The sequence below is a fragment of the Pongo abelii genome, chromosome 5, assembly GCF_028885655.2.
Source record: "Pongo abelii isolate AG06213 chromosome 5, NHGRI_mPonAbe1-v2.0_pri, whole genome shotgun sequence".
Lineage (NCBI taxonomy): Eukaryota > Metazoa > Chordata > Mammalia > Primates > Hominidae > Pongo > Pongo abelii.
The window spans coordinates 80,052,698-80,078,529 of NC_071990.2; the positions used below are offsets into that span (position 1 = coordinate 80,052,698).

Sequence of the window (25,832 nt, forward strand, 5' to 3'; positions counted from 1 at the left end):
GTCGCACAATGACAAAATTGCCTAGCAATGCATTTCTCAGCATGTATCATCATCGAGTGAAGTGGAGAATGACTGACTTTTGCTCTTCTTTTTCTAATGTCTTAAGATAACTGCTTAGGTAATCATGTTTTGATTTTTTCCTAATACAAGCATTTTAGGCTTTAAGTTTCCCTATAAAGACTACTGGCTATGTTCCAAAAGTTTTTAAATGTTTTATTTTTATTAATGTACAGCTGCTTCTACAATTGTTATTTATGCTAAATTTTTGATTCATCATTGCTTCTTTGCATGTGTATTAATCATTTTTATTGTGAGTTCATAATATTTTATTTGAGGCCTGCAAATAAAATACGTTTCTTCATAACAATAATACCTGGGGCATTACCAACTTTCAAACTCAACATCTAGTTTAAATTTTTTTAGGCAATATCAATTTCAGTGGCAAAATGATGGGAATATGGCTTGTGGTTAAGACATCTCGGGGGGACTTATTTTCTTTATTTCTGCTCCATGCAAAGAGAAGGAACATCTTTCCTGCTGTGGGTCACATTTGTCTCTTGTTTACCCACTGTGAGTGACACGCTTGAGTGGTCCTGGTTTCATGCAAGTATCTCTGATCCTACTTTCTCTACTCTACTCTGGCACCTGTTTTGGCTTCTGTTCTTCAAACATTTGCCAATTAAAACCCAGACTTCAAGCTATAATAATTGGCAGATATTCTCAAGGATAATGCAAGCTCTAGGGCTCAGCTAATCCTCATGGAATCATACTTTCTCATTGTTTGTTTCCTCTAGTTCCATTTCTTTACTTCCAGTTCAGCAGTGTTCTGAAAAAAAATTTTAAGTATTTACTTAATATTATTTTTCTTACTCCTGGAAGGATTTCTCTGCACATGTATTCTGCCATACTTTTGGAAACTAAAAACCCATTTTATGACACTTTTGGTTGAAATGTATAAAAAAAACCCAGATCAGTTTGCTGTAACAAACTGTAAACAGCAGAGACATAACTAGAAACCCAAGAAATATGATTTTTCTGTTTAGTTTAATTTGGCAGCTAAATCATATCCTCAAAGCTGTAGATTCTTTCTGCCTCTTCATTCTGCCTGTCATATAGGCTTCAATCCAAAGCTATCTATCTCTCTGACATGGTCACAAAATGCAGCACAGAGCTGCAGACGTTATGTCCACAGTCAAGAAGAGAGGGAACCCTTCCCTAACCATCATATGAGTTTTCTGACTCATATGGTTACCAATGGGCAACCACTGAACCAAATCCTATAAGATAAATGTCATGCTTTGATTAACTTAATCCTGAATTACTTAAAACATATTCCTTGTTTAATATCTAATTCCTTCCTGAAAACTCTGTTGCTAAGTGCAAAAAATACTTTTTCATTTTAAAAGAAAAATTGTGATGCATTTAGTCCCAACTCAAGGTACTTGATAATTTTATATAACAATTCAAATAACTTTACACAATTTTTAAAAATCCAATAATTTGAAAACAAAAATTCAAGTTTAGGCATAAAATAGAATATACTAAGGGTTTGTCTTATTTCTTTGTCTTATTTTTTTGTCTTATTTTTGTACCATTTTCTTCATCACTTGTTAAACCTTTTGGGACTCTGGTGATCTTGCTCTTAAACTACACTGAAAAATTATAGCATACAAAAATACTTTCAGGATAAAATCAAAGCTAAGAAAATGAAAGCTTTGAAACGTGGAAATAGTGTAGGTTCACAACATACTGTGGAAGCTGCAAATCTTCTATCCCTCTTATTTGGCATACATAAGCAAAGTCAATTGTTTTGTGTTTTTCTAGACATTGCTAAAAATTCAAATTAGATTCATATGAAATTGTCTGACTAGAAGATGTGTTGAGTAAATTGAACATGTCTTTGAGTAAATTGAATGTGTCAATGTCAAAAATAATATTTATTATTTTAATTATTTATTATTCCTACTACTTCTGTTTTTCATTTAGTGTGTTTTGGGGTAAAAAGGAAAAGCCCCATAGAAAAAAATGAATTGTCTGAAAATGATATGACTTTTTAAGAACCATTATAGCAAAAAGCAGAACATTTTATGGGATATAGATCTGTACTGTGGCAAAGGAGATGGGTTTACTTTGAGTAACTGATACCATTCAGCCCATGTCCTTGAAGATCAGTCTCCCCAGACTTCATGGTCACTACACAAAGGGGAAGAAAGGGAATGAATATCAATGAGACAATCATCATGCCCACTTCAGCAAGTTTTCTTGCAGTATTTATCTGAATCAAATTTAATCCACACTGAGATCCCACTCTCATCAATAATGGGACATTTAATGTCCCTGATCATTAGGGATCCCTCCCTCTCTCTATGCGATCATGTAAATCCAGAAAACCCGGTAGGTACTCGTTAGTCACAGCTGGTCGCCAGTATTGACTCTGTTCTTCTGCCCCCTAATGATGCTATCGAGCATTATCTTCCAATATTCATTAAGCACTCAGCTCTGGGTATACTCAGGAATGAATCCCTCAGTCATTCACCCCAGCAACTCCAGACCTTCCCTCTGCTCACCAGACTCCAATATATAATGTGCAGCTTCCTTGTCTCACTCCTGACCCTCTTCTCATTCTGTTCTGTTTCTTCTTGTTAGCTCTCCTGAAGCTTAGCTTCCCATTTCTACTGCATTTTTCATTTTTAAATAACAACAGCTTTACTGAGCTATGATTCACATACCATAGTATTGATCTATTTGAAGTATATTGTTTAATGTCTTTCATTATGTTCAGAGAGTTATGCAGCAATCTCCAAAATACATTTTAGAGCATATTTATAATCCCCAAAAGAAATTGCGTATGCATTAGCAGTTATTCCCCGTTTTCCTTCAGTTTCCCCACCCTCTGAGGTAATAAGCAACAACTTATCTAATTTTCTGTTTTAATAGGTTTGTCCATTCTGGACATTTCATATAAATGGAGACATACAATATATACTCTTTTGAATTTGGCTTCTTTCACTAAGCACAAGGATTCGCAGATCATCATTCTATGACATATATTAGAAGGTAATTCTTTTTATGGCTGAGTAATGTTTCATTACATGAATATTCTACATTTTGTTTATTAATTCACCAATTGATAGACAGTTGAGTTTTTTTCAGTTTGGTGCTATTATGAATAATACTATCATGAACTTTTGTATAAATGTCTTTGTGGGGACATATGTTGTCTTTCTCTTGGGTAAATTCCTAAGAGTAGAATTGTTGAATTGTATGTTAAGTTTCACTTTTTGAGAAACTGCCAAGTTGTTTTCCAAAGTGACTGTACTATTTTCTATTCCTACAAGCAATGTTATCAGGGTTCTAGTTTCTCCACATCCTTACCAAAACTTATTTGTCTTTTGAATTATAGCCATTATAGCGGGTGTGTAGTGATATGATTGTATTTTTAAAATTTTGAAGGCACCCAGCTTGGCCAGGATCAGCTGGATAGGAATGGTGAAAAAGGGCATCTTTGTCTTGTGCCAGTTCTTAGAGGAAAGGCTTTCAACTTTTCCCCATTCAGTAAGGTGTTGGCTGTGGGTTTATCACATACGACCTTTATTATGCTGAGGTATATTCCTTCTGTGCCTAGTTTGTTGAGAGGTTTTTTCTTTTTATCATGAAGGGACATTGAATTCTAACAAATACTCTTTCTGTGTCTATTGAGATGATCATATTGGTTTTTATCCTTTAGTTTGTCTATGTGATGTTTCATGTTTACTGATTTGCATGTGTTGAACCATCCTTATATCCTTGGGATAAATTTCACTTGATTGTGGTGTATTATCTTTTTGATATGGTGTTGAATTCAGTTTGCTAGTATTCTTTTGGTGATATTTGCATCTATGTTCATCAGGGATATTGGTTTAGTTTTCTTGTTGTGTCTTTGTCCGGTTTTGATATCAAGGTAATGCTAGCCTCATAGCATGAGTTAGGGAGAATTCCATCCTCTTCAAATTTTTGGAATACTTTGGAGCAAATTGGTGTTAATTTTTCTTTATACATTTGATAGAATTCAGCAGTGAAGTCATTTGGTCCTGACACATTTTTGTTGTCGTGGAAGACTTTTTACTACTGATTTAATCTATTACTTGTTATTAGTATGTTCAGGTTTTCTATTTCTTCCAGATTCCATCTTGGTAGGTTGTATATATCCAGGAATTTATTCATTTCCTCTAGATTTTCCAGTTTGTTAGCATATAGTTGTTCATATGATATGTTCATGTCAAAGATCTCTGTTATCTTTTGTATTTCTGTGGTATCAGTTGTAATATTTCCTTTTCATTCTGATTTTTAAAATTTGGGTCTTCTGTTTTCTTATTAGTCTAGCTAGTGGTTTATCAGTTTTATTTATCTTTTCAAACAACCAACTTTTTGTTTCATTGATCCTTTATGTTGTTTATTTCATCTATATTTTGTTTAATTCTCCTCTGATCTTTATTATTTCTTTTATTATACTAATTTGGGGGTTGGCTTGTTCTTGATTTCCTAGTTCCTAAAGTGCTTCATTAGATAGTTTGAAATTTTTCTATTTTTTTGATATGGGTGTTTATTGCTATAAACTTCCCTTTTAACATTGTTTTTTGTTGTAGTCCACAGGTTTGGGCTTGTTGTGTTTCCATTTTTATTCGTTTGAATTTTTTAAAATTTTCTTCTCCTGCAGCCCCGGAGTCAAAGCCGGTTGCCGACCCAATCCCGTCCCGCAGTAGCCTGCCTCCTCTTTCCTTTCAACATGACAAATGTCGCTGTGTCCTTCGCCAAAGACTTCCTGGCAGGTGGAGTGGCCGCAGCCATCTTCAAGATGGTGGTAGCACCCATCGACCAGGTCAAGCTGCTGATGCAGGTGCAGCATGCCAGCAAACAGATCACCGCAGATAAGCAATACAAGGGCATTATAGACTGCGTGGTCTGTATTCTCAAGGAGCAGGGGAGTCCTGTCCTTCTGGCGCAGTAACCTGACCAGTGTCTTCAGATACTTCCCCACCCAGGCTCTCAACTTCGCCTTCAAAGATAAATACAAGCAGATCTTCCTGGGTGGGGTGGACAAGAGGACCCAGTTTTGGCTCTACTTTGCAGGGAATCTGGCATCAGGCGGTGCCGCTGGGGCCACATCCTTGTGTTTTGTGTACCCTCTTGATTTTACCCGTACCCATCTGGCAACCGATGTGGGTAAAGCTGAAGCGAAAGGGAATTCCGAGGCCTCGGTGACTGCCTGGTTAAGATATGTAAATCTAATGGGATTAAGGACCCGTACCAAGGCTTTAACGTGTCTGTGCAGGTTATTATCATCTACCGAGCTGCCTACTTCGGTATCTATGACACTAGAAACGGAATGCTTCCGGATCCCAAGAATACTCACATTGTCATCAGCTGGATGATCGCAGACTGTCACTGCTGTTGCTGGGTTGGCTTCCTATCCATTTGACACCGTTCGCCCCCGCATGATGATGCAGTCAGGGTGCAAAGGAACTGACCTCATGTACACAGGCAAGCTTGACTGCTGGAGGAAGATTGCTGCTGATGAAGGGGGCAAAGCTTTTCTCAAGGGTGCATGGTCCAGTGTTCTCAGAGGCATAGGTGGTGCTTTTGTGCTTGTCTTGTATGATTAAATCAAGAACTACACATAAGGTGTTTCCTAGGATTTTTCCCCCTGTGAACAGGTATGTTGTATTATATAACATATCTTGAGCATTCTTGACAGACTACTGGCTATCAATTTATCAGTGGCAACCATTTACTGGTTGAAAATGAGAAGCAGTAATATTCATCTGACCAGTTTTCTCTTAAAGTTATTTCCATGATGATGATACTGATGATGATGGGACTTAATTATATTTTTTTGTTTCAGTCACTCCTGATACATAACAAATTTGAAGAAATTTAAAAAATCTAAAATTTAAAAAAATTATTCTTAATTTTTTTTCTTGACCAATGGTTGTTCAGGAGAATGTTGTCTAATTTCAGTGTATTTGCATAATTTCCAAAGTTCCTCTTTTTATTAATTTCTAGTTTTAATTCACTATAGAATGAGAAGATAATTGGTATAAATTTGATTTTTTTAAAATTGTGGACTCATTTTGTGGCCAAACATATGACCTGGAGAATGTTTCATGTGTCAAGAAGAAGAATGTATATTCTGTAGCTGTTGAATAAAATGTTCTGTAGGTGTCTGTTAGGTCTATTTGATCTAAAGTGAAATTTAAGTTCACTTTAGATTCAATGTTTCTTTGTTAATTTTCTGTCAGAATATCTGTCTAGTGTTGACGGGGGTTGAAGTCCCCAACTATTATTGCATTGAAGTCTATCCCTCCCTTTGGATACTGTTTGTTTTATACATCCGGGTGCTTCAGTGTTGGGTGCATATGTATTTAGAATCGTTATATTCTCTTGCTGAATCTACCCCTTTATCATTATCTAACTACTGTCCTTGTCTCTTTTGTAACTGTTTTGACGTAAAGTCTCTTTTATGTTATATAAGTATAGCAACTCCTGCTCACTTTTGATTTCCATTTGCATGGAATTTTTTTTTTTAATTCCTTTGCTATCAGTCTATATGTGTCTTTACAGGTGGGGTGAGTTTCTTGTAGATAGCATACAATTGGGTCATATGTTTTTGGACCCATTCAGCCAGTCTATATTTTATAAGTGGATAATTTAATCTGTTTACATTCAAGGTTATTATTGGTAAGTGAAGGCTTATTCCTGTAGCTTTGTTAATTGTTTTCTGGTTGTTTTGTGTGTCCTTAGTTTCTTTCTTTCTCTTGTATTGTTTGTCATCATAGTTTGGTGGTTTTCTGTAGTGGTAACATGAGTCCTTTCTCTTCCTTATTTGTGTGTTTGCTTTACCAGTGAGTTTTACATTTATATACTGGAAGTCCTCACCAGAGCAATTAGGCAAGAGAAATAAATAAAAGGTATCCAAATTGGAAAAGAGGAAGTCAAACTGTTTCTTTTTGCAGATGACATGATCTTTTATTTAGAAAAATCTGAAGACTCTACCAAAAAACTCTTAGACTTGATAATAAATCAAACAAATTTGCAGGAAACAAAATAAATATACAAAAATCAGTAGCATTTTTATTTATCAATAATGAAATAGCTGAAAAGAAATCAAGATGGCAATCTCATTTGCAATAGCTTAAAAATACCTAAAAATAAATTTAACCAAGAGGGTGAAAGATCTCTGCAAGGAAAACAACAAAACACTGATGAAAGAAATTGAAGAGGACTGAGTGTGATTGCTCATGCATGTAATCCCAACACTTTGGGGGGCTGAGGTGGGAGGATCTCTTGAGTCCAGGAGTTCAAGACCAGCCTAGAAAACATAGCAAGAGCCTCTCTCTCAAACAAACAAAAAATGCTGGGTATGGTGACACATGTCTGTAGAGACCTAGCCACTTGGGAGGCTAAGGCAGGAGAATTTCTTGAGCCCAGGAGTTTGAGGTTACAATGAGCTATGATCACACCACTGCACTCCAGCCTGAGTGACACAGTGAGACCCTGTCTCTAAAGAAAAGAAGATAAAAGAAATTGAAGATGACACAAACAAATGGAAAGACATCCCATGCTCTTGAATTGGAAGAACTAATATTGTTAAAATGACCATACCACTGAAGGCAATCTACATATTCAACAAAATTCCTATCAAAATACCAATGTCGTTTTTCACAGAAAGAAAAAAATCCTCGAATTTGTATGGAACCAAAAAAGACCCCGAATAGCAAATGCAATTATGAACAAAAAGAACAAAGCTGGAGGTGTCACACTAACTGACTTCAAAATATGTTACAAGGCTATAGTAACCAAACAAGCATGGTATTGGTATTAAAAACAGACACATAGACCAATGGAACAGCATACAGAACCCAGAAACAAATCCAGATATTTACAGATAACTATTTTCAACAAAGGCGCCAAGAACATACCCTGGAAAAAGGACATCCTCTTCAATAAATAGTGCTGGGAAAACTGGATACCCATATGCAAAAGAATGAACTAGACCTCTATCTCTCACCATATACACAAATCAACTCAAAATGTAGTAAAGACCTAAACGTAAGACCTGAAAATAAAAAACTACTAGGAGAAAACAATACTTCAGGACATTGGTCTATGCAAAGATTTTACGACTAAGATCTCAAAAGCACAGGAAACAAAATCAAAAGTAGACAGACGGGACTATAATACACTAAAATGCTTCTACACAACAAAAGAAATCATAACCAGAGTGACAAGACAATCTATTGAATGGGAGCAAATATTTGCAAACTATTCATCTGATAAGGGACTAATATCCAAAAAAGACAACAAACCGAAACAACTCAACAGCAAGAGAACATGTAATCCCATTTGAAAAGTTGACAAAGTACATGAAAAAATATTTCTCAAAAGAAGACATACATATATGTCAACAGGTATATTAAAAAAGTTCAATATTACTAATCTAATCTTACCCTAGTTTGAATGGCTATTATTATTAAAAAGACAAAAAATAACAGATGCTGATGAAGATGTACCAGGAAAAAAGAACTTTTATACACTGTTTGTTGGAATGTAAATTAGTACAGCCACTATGGAATATAGTATAGGAATTTCTTTGAAAACTAAAAATAGAACTACCATACAATTCAGCAATGCCATTACTAGGTATTTATCTAAAGGAAAGGAAATCAGTATATCAAAGAGATATCTGTACCCTCATGTTTACTGCAGTATAATTCACAATAGCAAAGATATGGAATCAACCTAAGTGTCTAACATCAGATAAATGAATAAAGAAAATGTAGTATATACCCACAATGGAGTACTATTTGACTAAAAAAAGAATGAAATCCTATAATTTGCAGCAACTTGGACAGAACTAGGGATCACTATGTTAAGTGAAATAAGCCAGGCACAGTAAGACAAATATAGCATATTCTCATTCATATATTGGAGCTAAAAAAGTTGATCTTGTAGAGGTAAAGAGCAGAATGATAGCTACCAGAGGCTGAGAAGAGTGTGTGGGAAGTGCAGGAGGAGAGGCTGGTTAAGGGTAGAAACAGTTAGACAGAATGAATATTTATTATCAGAGTAGGATGATTATAGTTAATAATGTATCATATGTTTCAAAATAGCTAGAAAAGAGAATTTGAAATGTTCCCAACATATAGAAATGATAACTACTTGAGGTGATGGATACTGTAAATGCCCTGACTTGATTGTTATACATTCTGTGCATGTAAGAAAATGTCACATGAGCCCCATAAAAATACACAAATATCACCCATCAATAAAAAATATTTCAATAAGTTGGTTACATTTAAAACTTCATAGAAAGTTTTCTGGGTATTTGAACTCTCTGGAATCATCCAGATGTTCTCACAACACTAAGTCTCAGTCTTACAAGGTGGCAATTGGCTGGAACTGTGTAATTGCCATTCTCTTTAGAATGGCATGTTCTCTCCAATTTACTAGAGTCACATCTTTTGAGTGTGACAATCATCATATCAGTTTCCATTTTTATTATAGTTGTGCTGTTATTTTTCTGTAGTTAGGCAATATTTTGTGACTCCATGTCTGTAGCAAAAGTGGAAAATGACATAGAGACTGCAAAAACAATATAATTCAAGAAAAGTAGGAGAGAACAAAGTTGTTTTCAAAGAAACTAAATAAATATACAAAGAAACAAAAAATATACAAAAATCTGTGGTGTTTCTGTTTATCAATAATGTAATAGCTGACAGAGAAATCAAGAAGGCACTCTTCATTTACAATAACTTAAAAAATACCTAAGAATAAATTTAACTTATTTATTGTTAAATAAAAGATCTCTACAAGGAAAACAATTGGAGACAACTCTTACATGTTTAATACACAAAGTATGTCTTTGTCAAAAGAATGCAACTGAAGTCATCATTATGAACAAACTACAGAAAGATAATGCATGATGAGAATTTAACGAGCTGAGAGAAACAACAGAAATTTCAATGGTGTTCTATTTTAAAAGCAAATCAAATAAGTAATACTACCATGAAAAGTAATTACTAGTTTTTTTAATGCAAGGGAGCTTATAAAATTTTTTTAAATTTATGTTTTGATTATCTTATTTTTCGAAAGAATTGTTTCTTTGGCAAGAAATAATCTACCACACTTTTAAACCAGACTCAGTTTTCAGAATTGGAAATTACAGGAATTCCCCAATTGCAGAGTTAAAGACCTAATTCCACACAAAGTTCTCTAACTTCAAACTTTTTAAAAATAAACAAATGCTTTTCACTTTGTTTTTCACAATTAATACTGATAGAATGAATGAAGAGTTATCAAATAAACCAAGTAGCATTATAATATGATACTGATAGCAAAATATTATGGTGTTAGAAAATTAGATGTCTTCAATGTCTTGAAAGTAGTTACTGTAAACATAAAAGCAAACTATGTTTGGAAGTACCTATATTGAAAACACGTGTTCTCTGTTATGAGCTAAAATAATACAAAATATTGTTCTCATTTAAGGGATTCAAGGCCAAATTCTGTACGTCTATTTTAAAGAGAAATACAAAGTCCAATACACGTTATATAGAAAAAAGATGTTAGTTTTCTAATTATAAATCAGAAGAATTGGAGTTTGAAAAATTTCAGTTAATCTTTTTATTTTGAATTTAATATATAATCCAAAATATCATATCTGCTTACATTATGCCATGCACTTCTAATTTAGTTCTAATTTAGTAAAAATAAAGACTGATTCTATTTCTGGAAGTTAAATGTTCTTATACTTGGGCTTCTGCACACAATTACATTACCTACTTTGACCCTCAAATCTGTTGAATTGTGAACACCTGCACCAAGAAAAGTGTTCAGATCTTCATGTTTCTTCAGGATCCAGTCCAGATTATCAAGATGGGAGAATGCATGGAAACTACGAGCAGACACTCAGAAATAGAGACATCTTTTGCTGAAGAGAGAGCAGAATGGGGCCACCAGGATACTCAGCTGATGAAGAAGGTGGTGGCCCAATGTTGATTTTAGTCAGTAGGACGCAAGCTCAGCATGAAAATGTTTGAGGTGGTGGAGGAGGTAACTGAGGGTGGCAGGAGAACAGTCTCAACTTTTTTTGTTTGCTTGCTTGTTGGTAGCTCATGGCTGTGCAAGCTCAGCACAGGCCCTTTACTGAGGATCCTTCCACACTTAACTCCACAGCAGCCCCTGTCCTGGACCCCTACTTCTGCAGGGGCAGTATCTAGTTCTGGCAGAGAGGTAAAAATGTTTCTTGTGTTCTGAATGGCTAATTATATATCAGTGTTTACAAGGGAAAGGTCCCTACTTCTAACCCCTGCAGCACTTGGCCTGTGCTCTGAAACACGTACTTTGACTACCCCTTTTATCTTAGCATGAAGAGCTGGCACTGACATTTATTAGTCATAAAGTTATTCATTCCATTTTGGAACTATGGATTATTCAATCCATAGTTGGATTCCATTTTAAATCCAACTGTGGTGCTCAACTCCATAACTTCCTGTGGCAGTGGGTTTCACAAGTTGGCTATATGTGGCACAAAGTAATAGTTTCTTCAAATTGCTCTAATTTTGTCAGCCATCAATTCCACCAGATGACATTTTGTTCTTCAGTGACATTTTGGAACATTCAGTTCTTTGGTTGAGATTACAAAGAAAACCCTCCCTCAGGCTCTCAGGCACTAAATAATCACCACTTGCCATTTTCCCTTTAAATATGTTAGCCTGGTTTGATTGACTGGGAGAAAAATCTTAAATTCTTTTTTCTAATTTGCCATCATTGTATTTGAATTTTAGTCTTCTCTACAAGTCTTTCTTGGGAGTCATTTCAAATGCCTATTTATTATTAGGTATATTTATAAAGTGGCCTATTTGGTAGGATTAGGATTAATTTGTGTGAACAGTGTGCTTCTCAAAAATTATCGAGTGTCTTCTAATGACAATGACTCACAATAAATTGTCTGTGACCATCACTTCATCCAGGGAGTAGGTAACAGGATGAATAACATGATTTTAGAGCAATTGAATTGGTTCTCTGCCTGCCACCTCCCTCACTACCAATTCTCCCACTCCCTCTGATTTATGAAATTTTTCTACTGGGGTTCAGTTACTTTGATCCCTATTTCAACTAAAACTCCCTCAAAGAGAGGTGTTATTTAACCTACTGTCAGCCATTTCTCCAGGGCACAAATTATGATGATGTATGACATCTCTTATTCTTTAAACCAGTGGTTTTCAAATCTTGTCCTGTAGAACCCTAGAGTTCCCAGAGTATCATAGGAATCATAGCAGATTAAGAAGAATCAGATGGGCTAGGTTACAATCAGAGCAACTCTGCTGGTACTGTCACAGGATCCTGAAGTGTAGCTTTTCCAGCCAGAAACCTCTGTGGCCAGTGGCACCTTTGCCTGAGTTTGGACCTACTGGGCTCATTCCACCCACCTGGCCTGACAGGCTGAGCTCAGTTTGTGCTACTGGCCTGAATCCTACACCTGCCAAGGCCGAGCCAGGCATGGAGCAGCAAAGGGTTTGGGAGTGAGTGAGCATGGGCCACTGCTCACAGCCAGGCATGCTGGCTGCTGTTGAGAGGTGACAGCGTGCTGGCAGCCCTCGCTCACTCTTGGTGCCTCCTTGGCCTTGGCGTCCACTTTGGCCATGCTCGGGGAGCCCTTCAGCCCGCCACTGCGCTGTGCCAGCCCCTCTCTGGGCTGGTTGAGGCCGGAGTCGGCTCCCTCAGCTTGCTGGGAAGTGTGGAGGGAGAGGCTCTGGTGGAAACTGGGGCTGCGCAAGACACTTGCAGGCCACCTAGAGTTCCGGATGGGCATGGGCTTGGCAGGCCCACAGGTCAGGGCAGTGAGGGGCTTAGCACCCGAGCCAGCAGCTGTGGAGGGTGCAGTGGGTCTGCCAGCAGTGCTGGCCCACAGAGGCCGCGCTCCATTTCTCCCAGGGCCTTAGCTGCCTGCCCTCCCCCAGCCCTCCGCTGCCGTGGGCTCCTGGGCAGCCTGAGCCTCCCCAACGAGCATGGCCCCATGCTCCATGGCGCCTCATCCCATCCACCGACCAAGGGCTGAGGAGTGCGGGTGCAAGGCGCAGGACTGGCAGGCAGCTCCACCTGCAACTCCTGTGCAAGATCCACTGAATGAAGCCAGCTGGGCTCCTGAGTCTAGTGGTGACTTGGAGAACATTTATGTCTAGCTAAGGGATTGTAAATACACCAATCAGCACTCTGTATCTAGCTAAGGGCTTGTAAACACACCAATCAGCACCCTGTGTCTAGCTCAGGGTTTGTGGAGGCACCAATCGGCACTCTGTATCTAGTTAATCTGGTGGGGATGCAGAACTTTTGTGTCTAGCTCAAGGATTGTAAACGCACCAATCAGCTCTCTGTAAAACAGATCAATCGGCTCTCTGTAAAATGGACCCATCAGCAGGATGTGGGTGGGGCCAGATAAGAGAATAAAAGCAGGCTGCCTGAGCCAGCACTTGCAACCTGCTGGGGTCCCCTTCCACAGTGTGGAAGCTTTGTACTTTCGCTCTTTGCAATAAATCTTGCTGCTGCTCACTGTTTGGGTCCACACTGCCTTTATGAGCTGTAACACTGACCGCGAAGGTCTGCAGCTTCACTCCTGAAGCCAGTGAGACCACAAACCCACCGGGAGGAAAGAACAACTCCAGATGCACCACCTTAAGAGCTGTAACACTCACTGCGAAGGTCTGCAGCTTCACTCCTGAGCCAGCGAGACCATGAACCCACCAGAAGGAAGAAACTGAACACATCCGAACATCAGAAGGAACAAACTCCGGACACGCCGCCTTTAAGAACTGTAACACTCACCGTGAGGGTCCACGGCTTCATTCTTGAAGTCAGTGAGACCAAGAACCCACCAATTCCAGACACACTGTGACAGTGCAGGCAGCTCCAGGTGCCACCACAGGCACCAGCTCAGGGGCCAGCTCTGTGCAAGACTGTGGCTGGATCTGATGTACTGCAAGCAGCTTCTGATGTGGGTACCCATGTCTGGGCAAGGGAAATGAGTTGGTGCCCAGAAGCTTGGAGACACCAGGAACTGCAGACCCCCAAAGAGGGTGTCACAGCCCTGGCTTGGGGAGCCCCTAGGTGTGGGCTCCCCTAAGGACTGTAGCTCTTCTCTCCTTCTCTCCTTCTGATTGCCTGCAACACGGTGAATGGGGAGTGTGTTTCAGCCCTGTTTGTGTTACAGCTTTTTCAGTCCCATTCAGTAGGTCTGGAGTTCTTGTCCTGCCTCCAGGAAAAATGCCATACCTGGACAACTGGAGGGTGAGCACAGCAGAGAGGAGCTTCACTGAGTGATGGAATAGCTCTCAGGAGACTCAAAAGTTGGTAGCTCCTTTCTGCAAGCTGATCATCCTGACGGGTGTGCAGCTCTCAGCGGAGAAGAGGCCCATAGAGGGTAGCTCTTTTCCGCAGGCAGATCATCCCAGTGAGTATTCAGCTCTTGATGGAGAGCTATCCACCTGGAGTGGATAGCTGTTTTCTGCAGGCAGATCATCCTGATGAGTGTCCAGCTTTCAGCAGAGAGTAGACCCACAGTGGGTAGTTCCTTTTTGCAGGCAGGTCATCCCAACGAGTGTGAGTCTGGCTGAGTCTGGAGTTTTTATGTGCTCAGAATGGAGGCAGTGTGCGCTTATTGATCCATGGGCAGCCACAGGGAGGCCTGGAAAAAGCATCATCCAATTGGCTGAGTGGTCACCAATGAAGATTTCACTCCTGGTTACGGACTTTGCCCAGTACTGGCAGCCCAGCCCCCATGCTGGGCCTTTAACATGCCATCTCCAGCATGCAGGATGTCCTTTAACATGCCATCTCCAGCATGCAGGATGTCCATGCCAAGAGGTGCCCTCAACCACCCTCCCTATTCCTTACTCCCATCCAACACTCCTTGGCACCCAAAGTCCAGAGGGGGCCAAGATGGCAGGGGGCTGGTATGTCAGCACCACCCTAAGTGCAGGCACACCTGGCCAGGTTGTGACAGTGCCCAGGGTTGTCCACAACTTTGCTCCATCCCAAGCAGTCACCAGGAATTGGGAGAGGCCAGGGAGCAGGGCACTTTCAAGCTTGCAGGGGCATGGGGCCTCCTGGGCCCTAAGAGCCCCAGGAATGCGGGGACCTGGAGCCATGGCTGGACAGCTAAAGCTGCACCCAGGAGTATGGGGCTCCTGCCCTGCCAACTTGGTAGGGGGCAGGGCTCCCACCTGATCCTGCTCCCGCCAGCTCCGCAAAGCACACAGCCATTGCTATGCCCTCCCTGCTGCGGCAGGTGTCTCCACAGCAGCTGCTCCAGATGGGCCACCACCACCATCAGTACCTACTGTAGATAGTAAGCTTCTGTGTTAAGATTTTTATGTAATAAGTCTCACATTCTTGTTATTATTTTTGCATCTCTGTTTTAAGTGCTCAGGTTAGTCCCTTTTGCATGAGGCGAAGAGTGAGCCTCCAATACTTTTATGTCATTTTAACTTAGTTAGCTCTCCCATGTTCTATATTTCCCCATTTCACCCTGGCTTCTGATAGGTATTCTTCCCAGCACATGCTTTTGCTTCCCCACTAGATTATAATCCAGAGCCTCTCCTGCTGCATATAGAATTGTCATCCTTGCTCCACTGATAAGAAAAAAAAGAAGAACTGAGACTAGGAAGAGAAAGAAAGAATAGCTATGCATATGCTTCCACTACTTCCTTCTTTCCTAAAATATAGTATATATAGAACATCATTACCCTTAGGAGCTTTGGAATGGATTCCTCAACAAGCGAGAAGTATCTGTTATATATATAACATCAAACAGGTTAAGAGACCTGGAGAGTTGGAGCTACATAAAAACATATTAATCAACCTAAAGTCACTTGCTACTAGCAAGCATTAAAAATATATATATTTAGGAATAATGAAAAATTGGGCATAAATTGGAATAATTTAGATGTAGTCAAAATAAAAAGTGAAGAGATTAATTATTAAACTGGTGGAGGGAAGCTAATTTTTAGCTTTGAAGGAATTGAGTAAAAAAGTCACATAAAAAGTTAGAGATTTAATTCTGCAAGTTAAACATTTCTAAAAAGAGAAAAAACAAAATTAAAAAGGAGTCAACAAACTGGGAAAAATATATAAATTTGACTAAGGATTGATTATATAATATGGGTAACTATTCTATCAAGTCTAATTATAAACAATAGAAATAACTCTAGATAATTTATTTTTTAAAAAGAAGAATTTTTTTGAATTAAAGTATGTGATGCACCTTGTAAAACTAAAGACAAAAAATCAGTTCTTGGTATGAATGAGAACCAAGGGAAATTTCATGTAAATATGAGAAACTCTAATGGCTGGGCAGACTTTCAGAAAGATATAGGCATCTTGATGTGGCTTTCATCATTTTCTATTTTTGTTTCATTCTTTTCAGGATTCAAGTACCAGGGAGTGTTTAATTGGCCAGGGAGTGGGCACGTGTCTGATGCTGTGCAGTCTGCAGCAGAAGAGAGATAATTCCCAAAGGAAAAATCCATGTATAAAAGAGAAAGGACTCTGAGTAGGCAAAAGAAGGAGATGTCCATGATAGGTCTCATTCAGATTTTTAGAAAAACATTCAGAAAAAAAGGTAATCAATAAATGGACAGAGGACATGAACTGATAATTATAGAAGATGCAACATAAATTAATATAGATAAGGAAAATATTGAGACTTAAAAAAATAAAAGTTATGCCAAAGCAAAGCAAACATGAAAAGTAGAAAACAAATAAGCAAAAAATCAAAGAACTTTTTATTGACCATGAAAAAATAACACTCTTCAAAAGTTAGGCAGAATTGCCATATGATCCAATGACTCCACTTCTGCACATATACCCCAAAGATTGAAAAGTAGAGACTCAAATACTCATATACTAATGTTCATAGCTGCATTATTCATGATAACCAAAAGGTGGAAAAGAACCCAAATAATCATGGATCAATGATGGATAAACAGAATGTAAATACATACAATGGAGTTTTATTCAGCCTTAAAAAGGAATGAAATTCTGATACGTGCTACAACATGGATGAATCTTAAAACCATTTTGCTAGGTGAAATAAACCAGTCGCAGAAAGACAAACGTGGTAGGATTCCACTTATATGAAGTACCTACAATAGGTTTCATAGAGACAGAAAATAGAATAGAGGTTACCAGGGGTTGAGGAGAAGGGGAAAATGGGGAGACATTATTTAATAGATAACAGTGTTTCTGTTTGGGATGATGAAAAACTATGGAAATGGATAGTAGTGATGGTTGCACAATATTATGAATGTACTCAATGCCATGAATTGCACATTTAAAAATTGTTAAAAGGGTAAATTTTATGTTGTATATGTTATACCACCATGTTTTAAAAAGCGAGTGACACTTGCTATACTTGCTGCTTAGGATAAAGCTGTGTTTCACTAATGCATATATACTGAGAGTGGCAATGAAAAGTGAAACAATACATTTCAGAAAGCAATAATAGTTTTCCTCAGAACCCACAAAATGTTCCTACCTTTTAACTTAGCTATCCTATTTGTAAGGAAATAATCTGAAAGTAGAAAAAGGCTATTTGCATGAATCATAGCAGTATCAAAAAATAATAAAGAAATAGAAAACAAGCCTAAATGTGCAAAATGATGGGAAATTTGTCACACTAACTCAAGGAAATGTTATGCAACCATTAAAAATTATAATGATTATGTGATAATTTTTATGATATATCAGCAAGTAAAAAGAATTACAAAATGGCATTATGCTATGATTAATTCAACATTCATGAATGAAAAGTTTTATGGTAAATTAAGAGAATTATTACTAATATTTTCCTTTTAATTTTTTCTTAACTTTTGTCATTTTACCTAAATAATAAAAAGTGATAATGTTTAGCATTAAACAAAATTTAAAGAAACTAAATATTTGAAATGTATTATGCTACATAAGATAGAAAAGTGATATAATCTTAAATACTTCTAGTAGAAATTATATGGGATATTTGAAAATAATCTAATTGCCTATTATCATTTCTATTGTAAAAGTAAAGGTATTTAAATGATACCTATACATCAGCTATAAATAATAGAAATCAACTTACAAAAACCTTACTTATAAAGCCACACACATTCTTTTAGGTCTAGAAGGAGCCTGGGACTTGTATAATGTAGTTATATTATGAAATGCACATTTTACAGAGCAATGGAAAGGAAAAATAAATTGTGAGATGAAGTGGAAAAAGGTTTTACAGATGTTATTGGCAAAAGGAAGACAGGATAATAAAATAGAACATCTCAGGGAGGTTCTCAGATGCAAAAATCTTCCAAGAAGACATTTCCCATAGAAGTGGCAGAAATGAATATCAGCGTGCTAAAAAGCCTCAGTATAATTACCTATAGAATCAGAATAGTTACATATAATATCAAATAGCATTGCCTCTAATTTATAAGGGATGTAAAACAGTGGAGAAAATATGTGTAAAGATTTTTTAAATGAGAAAATAATTTGCAATTAAAAAAAGAAAACTGAGAACAAAGGTAGTGACAACTTCACAACCAGAAAATTCTTCATTTGTGTATCACCAATGTTTCTGCTATAGTTGGTATCTTCCCCAGACACAAAAAAATTTCTAAACTCTGTAGCATCAGAAGGGATCTTCGATAACACGTAATACAATTTTATTTTCTAGTTGGGTATGCTAAAGTTTAGAAAAAAGACACACCCAAGAAACATAGCAAGGAAAGACAGAGCCTATGCATGGGTCTCCCTGGCTCTGTGGTTCCCCACCCTGTGTGTGGATTGCCTCATGTTTTTATGTCTATACTGGCACCAGAGGATTAGGCTGCAACACTGCCCATGTGTTAGTACATTCTTCATCTAATGCCTCTGCTTGCTCCCAGGTCCTCGTTGTCCATTTATCTCCAAGGATATAAATAACTCCATTCTTTCACTATTAAAGGTTCTCTGTTCCATGGGCACTCCATGCCAATATTACTTAAAGCTTATTATATATTACTATACAGTCACTTAAGACATGGGATTCCTCTCCGTAGTGTTCAGTATATTTCAGAACTGAGATATAACACATGAAATAAGCAACAATGCAAGAAGATAAACTATCCAGGGCTAAATCAGAGGTCGATATATCACTCTAGATAGACAGAGGAAGAAATCCATATGCACAGGATTTGGAAAAGCTTCATTAAAGAGACAGGACAAGGAAAAATAAAACAGTGTTTGTCAAAGCAGGATCTGAGAATCATCTGCAATTGAACCATTGGGAAAATTGGTTTCAACATGTAAAACCAGGAGTCAGCATTTTTAACAAGATCCAGGTGATTTTTGTGCCTGGAAAGGTTTGAGAGCCACTTTCAAGCGGTTGGGAGTTTGTGCATGAACTGCTGCAGGAAGCAGCACGATGTGTTCTGGAACTGTCCATGGAGGCAGAGCCTTCAAATCACACAGTGTGGGAACTAATGTAAAAAGATGCCTCAGCAGGAAGCTACGAGGCAGAACAAACTTTAACTCTATGAACTGAAGAAAATAATCATGCCATTTAACCTTGGGTCACTACTGATATGAAATCAAGTGTGTACAAGATAAAAAAATCCAGGCTGGGTTCTCTGAAATTATGAGTTCAGATGACACAATCAGTGGTGTTTCTTAGACTTAAATAGGGTATTTTTAAAAACTTCTTCAGGCACAACTCTTAGTTCAAATGATTTTCTGTTAGAGAAAAAAGGCCAAATGATTTAGTAACTAGACTTAGGATTTCCCGTTCTTTTTGCTTTACAAGGGAGATTTAAAAAAATTATTTCCTCTTTCCTCTTACATCTTTGCTTAATAAATTGTATTAATACATCGGGGCATCTAGTGGAAATGATTCTGTTATAGTCTCATTGTAGCAGTTCATCTGAAAAATAATAAATATATAAGTTTGAATCAGTCGCTTTGATAGTGAGGGTCTATGTGGGATCTCTTTTGGGTAAAACCCCTGGCTCACTGCTCCATCCCAAGTAGGCTTTCCTATGCCCTCCAGGTTTCAGGGATGTGGCGGATTCCCTCCCTTCTCTCCAGCTGCTCTCACTCTAAAGACTGTACATGTAATTAGGATACAAACTCCTTAGCTTTCTGGTTTTTCTTTGACCCAGAATTGAAGAATCATGTACCCTGTTTATTTTAGAATTTTGCACTAAATACTATATGGAGTAGGGTGTGGGGGATAAAAACAATGAGTGATGAGATGCTGATGAAATGGGAGGAATTCCCTTATACCCCTCACAGGGCATGTGACAGGGGTGTGGCTCGCTTCTTCCGTGCCCCACTGCTCAAACCCCTAGGGGGATCATGAAGACAGGCTTGTTGTGGAGAGTGTTTTTGGGCTACGACCCCACGGCAGCATCTAGGGTTGAGTATTTACAGCTCCCGAAGCCCCAGTGGGCGTGTGTTACAGTGTGCTCTTTCAGCTTTGCCATCTGCAGGTGGCTTGTGTTAATCAGCTCAATTAGACACTCTGCCTTATCCTGAGGACAGAGGGCTTTCTGTATCCCAGGTTCTTGCCCTAGTGTACTGGAAAAATTGGGTCACACGTGGGCTTGGAGGATAGGTGCAAGGTTTTATTGAGTGGTGGAGGTAGCTCTCAGTGAGGTGGATGGGGAGCCAGAAGGGGGATGGAGTGGGAAGGTGGTCTTCCCCTGGAGTTGGGCCACCCAGCGGCCAGACTCTCCTCTGATAACCCCTGACTGAATTTCACGTCATCCTGCTGTCAATGGCCTGCCTTCCAGTGTCTGCTGGTGTCTGTTGGTGTGCTCTTCTGCTCCTCTCAACATCCAGCTGCTTGTGTGTGTGCCTGCTATGGTCCTGGGTTTTTATGGGCACAGGATGGGGGGGTGTGGCAGACCAAAAGGCAACTTTTTGGGTGTGAAAACAGAAATCCCTGTCCTCATTTGGGTCTGTGGGCACAGGCCCGAGGGTGGAGCCCTCGTCAGGGACCCCACCCTTCTCTACCAAGCACTTCCCTACCCCTCTCCCATATCACTGACAGCTTTAAGACCTCTCCAAAACCTCTCACAATGATTACCTTGTCATATCCTATGCTGTATGCAGGGATGCTCTCCTTTTCCTGACTTCTTCATGGACTGCATCTTTGCATTATTCTGATGAAGTCTCTGTGTGATTATTTTCTGCATTTTTAACACCGTTGGACATAAGGCTAAAAACAAGGCTCTTTCTCCCCTTCTTCACAGGTACAATTCTCATCCCCATGGGACTCTCTTTCCAGGTAGATATTCTGAAGATTTAGGGATGGTACAATAGGTGGGAACTCATAGGGCATACTGTTTCCCTATTTCTCTCCTGCAGCCTCCTCACCAACCTTAAGTCTCATATCCTCCAGGCCTATGTAACAAAGTGTGAATTTGGTCACATCTTAACATTGATCACTCATACTTTTGGGTACTATGGAAATTTCTAGTACCTTTGGGCTCATGAGAGACATTTTCATTCTGATCACGAAGAGATGACACTTTTCTCTCCAGGGATAATTTCACTTCCCTTAAATTATGCCTTTCTGTTGTTCTAGTCTCATTTTCTTTACCAACCCTGCCTCCAAGTCTTATCTTGCTCCTGAAATGTTGACCCTATAATAGTTCCGCAGGCTTCCTTCCTTAATAATACAAATGGTTCTAAAACTCTATTCTGGGACTTGAAGAAAGATAAATGGCAAGTACACCTGCAATTCTCTTCACCTAGAGTTCTTCCAACTCCCTCTTCAATTATCACCTCACTGTGTGCATTTACCACTCTACTTGTACACAATAAATACAGTCTTATTTCATATAGCAAAGATTTGGCTGTGTGGCAGGAATATTAATGTTTCCATTGTCATTCATTAATTGAAAACCCTATATCTATTTCCTTGGAGCACCTGCCCGGTGCTGCATAAAAGGGGAGCAGGCAGCAAAAACTCTTGGTATGAGAGGGGTTTTTGCTGCTGTATGTATTGGGTTTTTCTAACACTGCTACATGTGATTATTAAGTACTGTGTGGGGTTTGTATTTACTTCCCAAGTGCCCTTAAATTCTTGAGGGAATTATAATTTTACTAAACACCACCTATACGGAACAAAGAAGCCAAATGGTTCTCTGGAACAGAGCTAGAGAAGAAAGGAGTATAGAAACGTATTTTCCTCCTTGTAGGGTACATAGTTTTCCTAAATGATGGCAAATGTTTCCAGAAATCTAGCCAAAAATCAGTTAGATAGGAAATCATATAATAATGGTATAGCAGTTTGGAGCACCAAAAGTTAAAATTTAGGGATAAATATCTAAATGCATGGTAACAGAAGTTAATTTAGAAATATACAATTAATATGGATTCAAATATGATCAATAAGAATCTCTATATGCATATTTGAGGAAATAACCTGAAATTTTAAAGTATCTTTTATTTTAAAATCCATAAAATTTTGAAGTTTTACCAGAATACCAAATATTTGCATTGTTAGTTGCTGTCTTAATTGAGGAGACTGTTTCAAAAGTTTTAGATTTCCGTTCTAGTCAAAAATCTCTGGTAGAGATTTTTTTCTCTACCAGTCCAGTTTTCTTTTTTCATAAAGAGATAAATAATCTCAAATAGTCAAATGATTCAATTTTTGTCTTTACATTTAATGAGGTTTAATAAAGTACTATATTGACAATCACATAATTTTTAAATTGTGATAGTATACACATAACATAAAATTTACCATCTCAACCAATTTTAAGTATATGGCTCGTTAGTGTTAAGCATAGTTACATTGTTGAGCAACTAATTATCTCCAGAAACTTCTCATCTTGCAAAACTGAAACTCTATAGTCATTAAACAACCCCTCCCTATTCCTCATGCCCCACCGACAGCCCCTGGCAACTGCCATTCTACTTTCTGTCTCTGAGTTTTATGAGTACTCTAGGTACTTCATGTAAGTGAAATCATTAGTTCAAATAATTGCACTTTCATGAACTATAAACAGTGTATTGAATGATAAGTCAAGTCTCATAACCACGTATAACCAAAATCATATAAACCTCTTTAACAGATCTATGTTGGCATATCAAAATTCTATAAAATAGGAATTTACTTGAATTTTACCTGTTAACTTCTGAAATAGAAGCTTTTTAAAATAAAGTTTTAAAGAAACTTCAAGAAGCTCTAAGAAGGAAAATAGAGAAGATAAAGAAAAATAGTCTTCATTGTGAAAATGACAAGGTAAAACAACCCCCAGGGAAGACGCAAAATTCTTTGGCACTAAAACACCTTCCAGGGAACATTTGTCTCAAAAGCTGTTTCCTGAAAAAAAAAAGTTTCTGTGATCATAAAAGTTCTGGAAAGTGCACAACATATCTCTTTTAAGGAAATTAAAAGTATGCATTAGCCTACTAAATATTCTCAGAAGTTCTTAATAATTTTTGTCTATGTTTGACAGAAGTGTTTCCCAAACTTATTTGACCTCTTTATCCTTTTTTTTCCCCCTCATAAAACCTGAAAACTCTGTGGAGGAAAAAGAATGGCCTCTAAATCATGATATGGCTTCAGCTATATCTCAGCCCTTGAAACTGTTTTTAGACTTGGAGTCTTAATTAGACACTCAAACCTCCCTTCTTCATTCCATATTTTCATATTTACTTTTGGATAGAGATTGCTGTATGCTGCATAAGTGCTGTCACCAAGACACTCCTTACTGTAAATGTCAAGTTGATTAAACTTTCATTTGAAAGAATAGCAAAGCAAGTCTGACAATACACATTTCACTTAGCTTGGGCTTTGAAACTACTGCATAAATCCCAGGGGGCAGATCTATGATCCTCCAGGCTAAAATAATAACTATTTAGCTATTATGCCTCCACTGTATGTGAGCTATAAGACCATCTCACACGATAAGAGGAACAAATGTCTCGGCTGCAAACTGCTTTTAAAGTACTAGAATAACAGCAGCAAAGACAGGTAAATGAGAACATTTCTATGCACATGCCACATTAATATTGCATTGAAAAGCTGAGTCTGTGTGGACTGTATTTAGAGATACAAACAATGGTTCCTGAAAAGACTACATAAAGTACAAGATGAATTACTGTTACTACACAAAAGCCTCTGAGGTTATGCATGCAATCAGAGTAGTAAAGGCTTGGGTAATAACTAGGAAATGACTGATTTTCCACTGGAGACACTTTGTTAATTATTTCAAGGCTCTATAGGCAATTTTAACACCTTGTGAGGCTGTCATTATGATCCATTTACAATAACAGCAATTTCTCTCTGAATATTTGACAGTGCATAAATTAACTCCTTCCTTATGATATATGTTTTCCACAATTATGTCTGGATATTTGAATGCATGTCTTACCTCTTTTACTGAAGTTAAGCTCCCTGAAGGCAGCAGTGATATGTAAATCAGTTTGGTACGTCCTTCAGAAACGGGCCCAGTATTTGGTACAATTTTAATACATTTTGAGGAATTAAATTGTGTAACTAGCCCTTTTCAGTATTTTTTAGTGTCAATGTTTTTCATAGAAAGAACTATGTGCCCACTGACTATCACTGAAGAAGTTTCAAAAGGCTAAATTCTTCTCTTATTTTAAAAAAGTGATGAGATGCACAAATTAAGGGCTCAATACATATTTGGTATGTATTTTGATTTGATCTGATTCCTTAAAGAAAATAAAATATTAAAATGTGAACTTATCCACTGCAAAGTAAAAAAAAAAAAAAAAAAAAAACAAAGACAGGAAAAGGAGAGCGACACATTTGGGTAAAATGTTCTTATTAATTACATATTAGATTTAGAATGTTGTTTGCATTACTAATCAGCAGCACTTTCATAAAGTCAAAGTGTTATTCTTTCTTACTATTCAGATGTTTTACTCTCCAGTCGTGCTTCACTATCCAGTTACAGTAGCTCTTCTGTGAGTACTCAGTAATGAACTCTGCCATGTTAAGAACTGCTGCTACGGACAAGAGACTTCTCCTGTCTGCCGAGCACAGTGCCTGACACAGGGCAAGCACTCCAGAATTGTTAGTTTAATGACTGAAAAAATAACAGCTCACATTTGTATAGCATGTTTAATGTTGGAACATTGTTGCCACACACATTATTTACTTTTATTTAATTTGTTCATTTTCTCATTCAGCAAATATTATTGGAATATAAAACAATTGCCAGACAGGAGGTATTAATCATTCAAAGAAAATTAGTCATAGTTCTTGCAACTCAAAGAACACAAAAATCCATTGGGGGAAATATCAAAGCCAAGGGAAATTAGAATTTTTGAGAAAAGTGTCAAAAATCTGTTATGCATTAACAACTATTAGAAATAGCAGTGATTGTAAAATTATTGTAAGTTTATTACAATAATTATAAAAATATAAAAGCTATAAACTGCAAATTGTAAACGTTTTTGTAAAATTACTGTTGGCTGACCAAGTTCCCCAGAGGTTGAGTGACTTGCCTAACTAACTAAAAGAGAGACAGCTGAGACTGTATCTTGAGCCTTTCTCTTGTAGGATGGTGTTTACTTTGTTGCTCCACATTGAACAAGTGTGAGGGCTGTTCTCTTTGTGCTTCAGGAAACTTTGGAGGTGAGCTCAGATTTGAGAGAGTTTTGAGACACAAAGTGCCAGACAATTCATAGAGGGAATATCAACAATGAAAAGAAAAAACAAAAAAGGACTTGGAATTAAAGAATTAAGCAAAAACTCTGAGGAAGTGGTTTCCTTGATTGTAGTGGAGGAAAAGAGTGAGAACATT

At 37.8% G+C, this 25,832-nt stretch overlaps 1 pseudogene; it reads left to right on the forward strand.

Annotated features, from left to right (window-relative positions):
* Positions 1-6,173, forward strand: part of LOC129059981 (ADP/ATP translocase 2-like) — a 119,659-nt pseudogene extending 113,486 nt beyond the window's left edge.
* Positions 6,174-25,832: the final 19,659 nt, after the last annotated feature.